The following is a 10,501-nucleotide window of genomic DNA, read 5'->3' on the forward strand; positions in this document are numbered from 1 at the left end:
GTCTCATATTCGTATCATTCTGTGATCATATGCTTCTTAACTCTTGCTCCTAAGGGTCCCTTAGGAGCAAGAGTTAAGCTATAATGAGAAAAGACATCACTGAGACAAATGAGGTTGAGTTGAGATAACGGTTTGAGCAATAATTAAGAAGTGGGAGAGACGAACCTAAGACGTTCATGAGACAAATCTGAGAAGAATGAGTCCTAAAAGAGATCTCATCGTTGTCTGTCTGATGTCTCTTTCATGTCTTAATCATTTCTCTTGAATGTCTAACCAAAGCCGTTAATGAGAATGATATTTGAGATATATTTGAGAAAGAAAAGAGAATTTATTTTTATAGCAATGGTCGCCAATCCTGGTCCTCAAGGGCCACCATCCAGTAGGGTTTAGATGTTTCTTTGCTCCCCAGATGTGAATCAACAGGTGATTAACCACCTCCTGCAGAACTTGAGGAGGCAATTCAACCACTGCAGCAGATCTGTTGGAGCAGGAAAACAGCTAAAACATCCAGAACAGTGACCTTCAAGGACCAGGATGGGAGACCACTGATATACAGTAACAGTAAAAACAATACTAGAAATGTAAATGCTTTACACTTTATTTGGGCAGCACCATCATCAGTACAGCATTTGAATTGTGGTAGCAGTATTAGACACTTTTTAAAATATTAAATGCATTAAGTACATGAACCGTGGCGTACTCAATCTGGTTGACATGCTGGTCATGAATACTTCCAGATTTTAAACAACACACTGAAAAAAAACAACATTATAAAAACATAAACATAAAAACATTCTCTGAAACTTGCAGACTATCAAATCCATGAACCAATTTGAGAACAAAATTAAGATTAAAAATAAGAAAAAAGATGGAAGAGAAACCAGTCCGCATACTGTAGATCATAGCAGTGGCCTTAGAACCTGCTCTGCCCTACATTTGCTGACAAAGGCTTTCTTGAGCTTGGCCTCTTCAATTTGTTCCCAACCAGGTAGAGTGGCACATCTTAGGACATCAGCTGTAAGACAAGAACATTAAAATCTGGCATGAGTAAATTGATAATAGACCGCACATAACAAACAAAGATAACACTTCAAGCTAGAAGCAAACTGTAGTTTTATAAAAGCAGCTGCATAATGCTACCATAAGATTACGTTTCTGTCATCCCTAAAAGCAGCCACACGTCGCTAGAGAGGACATCTGTTTCAGTTAAAAAAATTTAAATGCAGCATACTATGGGCATTAACTATTTAACAAATAAGGTTCAAATCTGTTTCATTTCATTTTTCATGATACAGTCCAGATCAAACATTTAAGAAATGATCAAAAGTCTCATTTTGCATGGTGGGCTCTTAACAAGGGAAAAATAATACCCATGTCTTAATTGGGACGCTGAGGGCTGACCGTGTCAGACAGCAAACTGTGGAATAAGATATTTCAACGAATATATATTATGCTATGATTAAGAATTTTGTGGTCAATATTTTTTGGATTGTTCAGAATATTTCCATTAGTTTTTTAAATGAGAGCACTTTGGCTTAGGTCTTTGTTCTGTTTGAGACTGAAGAATTATCCCTTAGTGGTACAAAAGTAAAGATTGGAAAAAAGTCTGTTATACTTAGAAAACTTCATAAAGCCACCCTTTAAATTGTATTTTATTTCTTTTAATGTGACACAATCTTGCTATTTAAATCAAATTACCCCAAAATAAGGATTTTCAAAGCTAAATTTTAGGTTAGCCAGGGCTGCTCATTCCTGGTCCTTGGGATCCATCACCCTGACTGTTTTCCAGATCTCCAAGCCCTGCTAGCTGTTGATCAGCTCAACCAGACGTCTCCACATTCTGACTGAATGAACACACCTGGTCCAGGTAATCAGCAGCAAGCAATTCAGTGAGAGTTGGAAAACAAGCAGGCTGGTAGATCTCAAGGACCAGGGATGAGCAGCCCTGAGTTAGATTAATAAAAGATTAATTAGAATAATTAACTGCAGGTCATGATTAACTAACCACACCCAAAAATGAATCGCATGACAGCACTCATAAATATGTACCTTTGCAGAAACTCCAGGGTTGAAGCCAGCTCAGTTGGATAATGACTGTTAAAGCAGAAGTAGCTTCCGAACATCAGTCATAGTGCTGCAATGTTGTTGTGTATGATGGAGCGGTTCCAAATGAGCATGAACCTCCTTGGGGAAAAGCAAGACTGTCCTAAAGACAGAACAATGGATAAAGTAAACATGTCACTCATGTACAGTGTACAAAGACAAAACCTTTAGAATAATTTAACACTGGAAACTTTACTTACCACATACAATAACAGTTGGAGTCAACGGCACCTGCTGCAGCTGGACCTCGTCTGCATCTTCTACAAGAACATGGCATCCTCCTCATTAAAGTAGCAGAGCAGAAGAAAGAGCATCTCTTTAACATCTCATCTCTTCTGAGCAGCCACTCTGCTCTCCCCGCATCATCTGCAGCCTTTTAGAGTTTGGAAAAACGTCTTGCTTTCATCATTTTTGCAAAAAGAGTGCAAACCATTTCCTTCCTTAGTCTTGGGCCAGGTCTCTTTCCCCTCTGCACAAATTCCTCAGAAAACTTACTCCATAGAATTTCAAAGCTGTCCTCCCAGTCAATGTACGTACAGTCCTTGGCTTCTGGAAGATGTGGATGACAAACTTCTCGGTGACTATAACAAAAGTGATGATGATTGTGTTGGTGAGGTCTCAACAGATGACGATGTGCTGTTCTCTGGCGTTTGGTCTGCAACAAAAAACAAACAAACAAACAGTATAAGTGTATTAAGTTTATACTGTACTGTCAGTGTGTTACCATTCATATTCATATCCACTTCCGTGCATTACAAAAACTCATTTGTAATGTTTGACACTCACATTTCAATTTCCAGAAAGCAAGACGTTTCCGGGCTTGAACAGGTCTCAAAGCTGGCAGCAAGTCAGCCTCTTCTATGAATCGTAGATCCTCATACAACTCCATTTATTCCAATGGACTGCAAGTGTTCTTCCAGGATGTCTTTTGTGGCTCTGGTAGGACCTCCGTAATGGCAGTGTGGAGGAACATGGGTTCTGATTCACTCATTTTCACGTGTAGAATTTAGATCACCTTGAATCAGAGAGGGGGAAAAAAAACATCACGTACACACATTTTATACAGCACATAGTAAGATCTGGAAAGGTTTTTAAATATGATTTATGATTCACTAAAATCCTCGTACATATCAGTGTTGACATTTGTTGTCTTAGCTACATCTGTGCTCTCTAAACATCTCCACCACTGACAGAGGGCTGAGAACATGTTTCCCTAATATGCATACTTAAATTTTCAGATTATGCTTTCTAGACCAGTGTTTTTCAACCTTTTCTGAGCCACGGCACACTTTAACCTTAAAAGAAATCCCGCGGCACACCAGCATCCAAAAATGAAAAAAAAAAAAAAGGAGAAACTCATAGTCTGTATTGATCTACAGCCCCTCCACAATCTCACATGCATTTTTGAGATAATTGTAGCAGAAAAAGCTGGAAGCTACAGCTGTTTTTTTCTCTAAAAGATGCAATAAAAGTTAAGTTAGAAGATTTAAAAACAGTTTGATGTGTGTTCGTTGGTTTCAAGACGTTTAACAACAGATCTCCGTATGCGCTGTCACTCACAACCCAATGCATCATGGGAGATGTAGTGCATAAAACGGCCGGAGATTGCTTTACGGAGCTTCATTGTTTTGTTCTCTTGTTCCACGGTCTGATACCGGATTCTGTGGAAAGGTACACCGCTAAAGACGAGCTTTAGCTGCTATTTTTTTTTTAGAACTGAGCGACTTTACGAGCTAATTCGGGACAAGGAAGTGAAGACTTTAACCACTTCTGATTGGTCAGACTGATGACATGTGATTAAGCCTTCAAGAATGATTGGTGGAGACAGTTAAAGGGACGGGACGTTTCCAAAATTCAGCCGATGGTGCAGCTGAATCGCGGTACCTTATCAAAATGTCTTTAATAAAATAAAATAAACGCAAAGAAAAAGTATTTTATGATCTTTTATATTCCTAACTCCTCAGTGTTTTATCAGGGCCTGTTTGGATGAACAGCTGAAATCATGGAGATGGAAAATGTTTTTAGATCAGTTAATGAGGGCAATTTCCCACGGCACACTTGACCATCTCCCACGGCACACTAGTGTGCCGCGGCACACTAACACTGGTTGAAAAACACTGTTCTAGACATGTGAGCAGTTAATGATGACTTTACTTTAAACACATGTCCATAACCAGTTTCAAAAGATGACATGCCAGGCCAAACGTCTGCAAGATGATCTTTTAAACAAGATAAAAGCTTATACAGCGTAAAAATTGAACATACAGTGAAACTGCACATTTTGAAGTTTGCAATAATGGAAATGGTCTGTGGTGTCGTCACACTGTGAATGGGATGAACCATGCAGACCCTTAACTTAATGAAGACAGAGCAAAATGTCTTCCAACAGTTACTTAGCACTCACGCGTTTGGAAAAATATCGAGGCTCATTCCTCCTGTAAACTCTGCACTGCAAATAACTCTTCAATGTCTCTATTTTTTATTACAAAAAGCACAAGTAAACCTTTGTAAAATGTAATAATTACTTATACAGCCAAAGCCACCGCGAGTAGCCCAGACGTCTGCATTTGGCGGAGCTAGCTTAAAACACCTTTAGCATTCAACTGAGTTCAGAGTTGGAGGAAAGAAATCGCAAACTTACCGTGCAAACTTCAAAGATTTTACTTGAATCTTTTCCAGACAAGCAAAAAAATGTTGGAGATTCATCCCACGGATTGTTAAAACGCAGAAAAAATACGACAAACGGTCGTCAAAAGTCTCTCGTTCTCTGCACTTCTCCCGCTTGCAGATTCCGGCCCGTTGGTGACGTCAACCACAGAGTTTTCCCTCCCACTGTGATCAACCAATCAGAAATCTGTGTCAAGTGAGGCTGTGATACAGTTTAAAATTCAAATCGGGTTACTCCAGGCTTCTGTTTGTTCAATATGATGCAGACTAAGATCAAGAAAAAAGAAAATATTTTCAGCTTGTAAGGCTGCATGAAGGGGGATTTTTAAAGACAAAGATAAAGTAACTCAAACTGAACCCCATAAATCTGTACCGTCCTAAAGTTGATTTATTTATTTGATTATTTTTATTTGTGTATTTTATTTGTTTCAAATGTAAGATCTATTTTTTGTTCATTTAAGGTGATCCAAATATGATCCCAAATGTCCTTTATTTAGTTCAGACATCAATGTGTTAAATGTTTTATACCCACCAATATATAAGTGTGTGTATATGCACTTATGCGTGTATGCATGTGTGCCAGTGCATGCGTGTGTTTGTGTTTAACTAAACCTAGCACCATTAACCCAACATACATTCTTGTTCATTTATGTTTATCTAAGCAGTCAAAAAAAAGTTTATTAAATCGACACTGCAACGTTGTCTTGAAATTTCATGTTTTTTAAAAAGTTTCAAAAATATGTCTTTTGAGGACATGACCGTCTTAATGATTTAACTTTTTTTTCTTGAAATTGTAATTAAGTTATATAAATATGTAAGCAATAAACAACTTTTTTAAGTTGAACATAAATAAAATAAAAAATATTATTTTCTCGAGATGAACTGTAATGGTGTCATCATAAGACTCATTTTAGGGCTTGTACTACTCTCATTTTTCTTTTTGCTGAGACAATAAAAAAATAGGCTAAAACAAGATCTAAATTATTGAGCAACGAGAGACAGAACCATTTATGTCTTTCACTGAGACGTAACTGAGATAGGGATTTGAAGTAAGGATATCAAATTGAGACATACTTGAGCGCAACATAATATGGCTCATTTTTCTCTCAATTGAGATCTGGAGAAGAGACAGTTGTGAGAGAATTTTGAGATCTCAAACAGTGCTCACTGTGAGACTTATTTCTCAGGAGAAATGTTTGAGAAGAATGAGAAAAGCAGTTTAGTCTCAAACAGTTCTCATTTATGTCTAGGAGACGTAAATGTGACAGAAACGAGATCTCATCTTCAGTTTTGCTTTGCTATGGGTTCAGACCTCCGTCATCTTGAAGACTTCTGTGGCTGAGTTCACGTTCATGGACGTTATGACGTCATCACGTCTCTTTACTCATAAGTTTTGACACCAAGGTTTCATTTACTAAAAATGTTTCAGTCCAATAAAGTTATAACTGTGGTCAAAGTTGAATCGGCTTATAGGTTTTAAGCTGACTCGACTTGTTTGTTACTTTTGAGTTCTGTGATTATAAAACTTTTGAGCTCAATGGACTAATTGGGTTTACAGTGTTGGATGTCGTACCAGACATTGGTACCATCTCCATGAACTCTTGGTCAATGTTTCATCAACTCCGCAGATGAAAATCGCCAGCTGTGCAACATCTGTAATCACAGTGCTTTTATCAATTGAAACTGAAAAAGCAATAAAAGCCTTTACTTTGTTTTTTAACTGGCTGTCCAAATCCACTGAAAGATCGGAAATCCTATCTGGGATGGTGTTTCTTGTCAGGGTGATTTTTGCAAAAGCCTGTCACTTTTCAGGGCACACGATATCTGCTGCCTTCACAATGCATGTTTTTATGAATTTGCCCTCACTGTATGGTTTTGAAGCCACTGCGATTTTGTTAGGAATGCGGTAACTAGCTTTGACCGCAGCATCACTGATGTCTTGCCTGTAAGTAAAAATAGACTGCTGTTTCTTTAGACCAGACAATAGTTCATCCATCTTCTCTTTTCTCCGCTGTCCTTGGAAGTTATCATATTTGTCGGCATAAAAACTCACATAGTGGCAACGAAGGTTATATCAGCACTGCAACAAAACACACTGCTTTCCCATTCACTTCCGTGAAAAAGTAGGAGGATGACCATATTTATTGAAACACTCTGCACTCGGTGTCCACTTTCCTCTTTTTTGACAGCGACATTTTGGGGCAACGAGGTAGAAGCAGTAATAAATCACGGGGGCGAGCAAAACACAAAAGAACATCCAAGCCGACATACTTGCTCTGCCGACTCGGGCTGCCAGCTCACACACTGGCTTTGGGGCGGTTTTCAAAGCAATAAATGCTTTCAGGTGACTGAAAACAGTTACCTGGATTTGTGTTTCCAGCCAAGTCCCGACAAAATGGCTGGTGTTATTTCCACAGATTTTTGTTCAGCCAAGATGCAGATTGCAGCATTTCCCGCATGGATTTTATGTTAATCTAAAGCTAATGTTGTTAGCGCGTGTTAGCCTTCTCCTAACCATGGCTTCTTCCGGCTCTGTTCTACCACAACTGTAAACACGAATACAATCAAATCGGTTTCTGATTCCCAGCATCAGTCAAAACAAACACAAAATACATGTGAATACATTGCTTACACTGGATCATAAAGCTTTCACTAAGGCTTTAAAAATGTTTTTACTGTGATAGATATGTGTAACTGATAAGATGCATGCTACTTATAAAACACCTAAGTTTCCCATTGCCTCTGCATGTCAAGTGACAAACAAAGTTTTGCTTTTATCCTTTTTAATTTAATTAAAAGAAGTGTTAACATAATGACTGGAAAAGGAACATAACATTTTTTGAGAAGATAATTTTAAAGAATAAAACTTGCTACAGTTTTACACTAAAATACACTGATAATAATTATATCAATTTTGCTAATATTGAGTAAGGACCATAAATATTTGGACAGAGACACATTCTTTCTAATTTAGTTTCTGTACATTACCACAGTGAATTTTAAATAAAACATCTCAGATGCCATTAAAGTGCAGACTTTCAGCTTTTATTCCATGGGTTGAACAAAAAGATTGCATAATAATGTGAAAAACTGAAGTATTTTTTAAACACAATCCCTTCATTTCATGGGCTCATAAGTAATTGAACAATTGACGTCCATGCGATTGCATGGGCAGGTGTGGGCAATTCCTTTGTTATGTCATTATGAGTGAAGCAGATAAAAGGCCTGGAGTTGATTAGAGGACTCGTGCTGCACTTGGAAGATTTTTCTGTGAACAGACAACATGCAGTCAGAGGAGCTCTCCATGCAGGTTAAAGGAGGCCTTCATTAAGATGAGAAAACAGAAAAAAACCATGCCAGAAACTGCTACAGTATTAGGAGTGGCAACATCAACAGTGTGGTACATCCTGAGAAAGAAAGAAAGCACTGGTGAACTCAGCAACGCAAAAAAACCTAGACGTCAACGGAAGACAACAGTGGTGGATGATGGCAGAATCATTTCCAACGGTGAAGAGGAACCTGTTCACAACAGCCAACCAAGTGAACAACACTCTCCAGGAGGTAGGCGGATCAATATCCAAGTCTACCATCAAAAGAAGACTGCATGAAAGTAGATCCAGAGGGTACACTGCAAGATGCAAGCCACTCATAAGCCTCAAGAATAGGAAGGCTAGATTGGACTTTGCTGAAGAGCACCTAAAAAAGCCAGCACAGTTCTGGAAAAACATTCTTTGGACAGATGAAACCAAAATCAACCTCTACCAGAATGATGGCAAGAGAAAAGTCTGGAGAAGGCGTGGAGAAGCTCCTGATCCAAAGCACACTACATCATCAGTAAAACACGGTGGAGGCAACAGAAACATAGAACAGGTGTCGGAATTTAAATTTTTAGGGTTTATGTTGGATGACAAATTAACATGGAAATCATATATTTTTTGCAAAAAATAAAGTAGCCAAGAGCTTTTTTGGTTTGAACAAATCCACATTTATTTTACCATGTCATATTATGCACATGTTATATTGCTCTTTGGTTTTACCTTATTTTACATATTGTATTGAAGTGTGGGGAAATACATAAAACTAATATAATGCCCTTAATTCTATTACAAAAGAGAGCGACATCGGGAGATGTGTTGGCCTTCTTGAGTGCTGTGATCGCAGGAATCTCTTGGTGAGCAGCGTGCTGCCATCTTTCATACTTCTGTGTTGTGTTTTTACCGGGTTGTGTTTCCTGCTCGACCCGGTCATCGGTGACGTCACGCCCCTAAGGACCCTGGGACTTGCAGTTCTTTTGTTATAAGTACATGGTGCATTTTCTTCAAAACCTGGTCCGGCTTCTGCTGTGTGGGCTTCATTCGGTGCTGGCTTTGTTGTGGTGGCTCTTTGTTTTTGGAGGAGGAAGGTTCCCAGGACCGCTCCTCAGGGCCATGACCCCGCCAATCAACCAGATACTGAAAACCCCGTCCCCGCCGTCTGCTGTCCATGATGCGCCGCACGGTCCACGCAGGTTTTCCGTCAATGATGCGAGGCGGCGGAGGTCGCGAGGGAGATGGGTGAAGGGTACTCATGACATGAGGCTTCAGTTGGGAAACGTGGAAGACCGGGTGGACACGCATCGTCCGAGGCAGGCGTAGCCTGACAGCAACGGGGTACATAACCCTCTCCACCACGAAGGGGCCAATGAACCTGGAGGAGAGCTTCGTAGACTCCGTCCGCAGCTTGATGTTGGTTGTAGAAAGCAGGACCGACTGACCTGGCGCATAGGTGGGAGCCGGACGGCGATGCCGGTCAGCCAGTCTCTTGTTGCCAGCGGACGAGCGTAGAAGCGCGGCCCGTGCCTCCCTCCAGATGCGTCTACAGCGGCGGAACAGGTGCTGGACGGACGGAACCGCTGCCTCTCTCTCCTGCTCGGGAAACAACGGGGGTTGGTAGCCCAGAGAACACTCGAATGGGGACATACCCGAAGCACAGGAGGTCATGGTGTTGTGGGCGTACTCAACCCAGGGTAGCATGGAGCTCCAAGTGTTCTGATTGCGAGAGCAGACACACAGGAGAGCTGCTTCCAGGTCCTGGTTAGTCCTCTCGGCCTGCCTGTTGGACTGGGGATGAAACCCTGAGGAGAGACTAGCTGAAGCACCGAAAGCTGCACAGAAAGCCCTCCACACCTGGGAGACGAATTGTGTTCTATTACTAGCTGAGCCGTCTCAGCGCCAGAAGGCAGTTTCTTGAGGGCCACGAAGTGAGCGGCCTTGGAAAACCTGTCCACCACGGTCATGATCACGGTCTTGCCGGCGGAGAGAGGCAGGCCGGTCATCAATCCGGATTTCCAGCGCGATGAGGACATCTAGGGATGACGGCAAATCCAGCGGCGCCAGCTGATCCTTCAGCTCATCTGAAAGACCCTCCAGGGAAGCATCTGTGAGCGCTGCGGGGTTCCATGCGCTCTCTGAGGCGAGAGTCCGGAAGTCGATTGCATAATCCGCCACTCGGCGTCCTCCCTGACGCAGCCGCATCAGCGCTCGAGCAGCCTCCCGGCCTGGTCTCGTATGCTGGAAGACCTGTGTAAAGGCTTCTAGGAAAACCGGGAGGGAATCACAGGTGGCGGCCCCACGTTGCCATTCCGCCGTAGCCCACGCTCCTGCCCTGTCCGTAAGGTGGGAGATGATGAACGCCACCTTGGCATGATCCGTAGGGTACGTGGCTGCCTGGAGCTCAAAATGCAGTTCGCATT

The 10,501-nt window shown here is 41.2% G+C and overlaps 1 long non-coding RNA gene across 2 annotated transcripts; it reads right to left on the reverse strand.

Annotated features, from left to right (window-relative positions):
* Positions 1–582: 582 nt before the first annotated feature.
* LOC105357178 (uncharacterized) lies at positions 583–5,170 on the reverse strand. 2 transcript variants are annotated; one of them, XR_013658271.1, is made up of 6 exons: positions 4,745–5,170; positions 2,890–3,118; positions 2,304–2,758; positions 2,050–2,206; positions 1,859–1,945; positions 583–1,015 (listed from the first exon to the last, which is right to left on the reverse strand). It is a non-coding gene; the product is annotated as an uncharacterized LOC105357178 (long non-coding RNA). The 2 variants fall into 2 exon arrangements; XR_013658270.1 differs by lacking the exon at positions 1,859–1,945 and having other exon boundaries at positions 4,745–5,162.
* Between the last annotated feature and the right edge of the window lie 5,331 nt (positions 5,171–10,501).

The sequence above is a fragment of the Oryzias latipes genome, chromosome 10, assembly GCF_053564925.1.
Source record: "Oryzias latipes strain Hd-rR chromosome 10, Olatipes_Hd-rR_3.1".
Lineage (NCBI taxonomy): Eukaryota > Metazoa > Chordata > Actinopteri > Beloniformes > Adrianichthyidae > Oryzias > Oryzias latipes.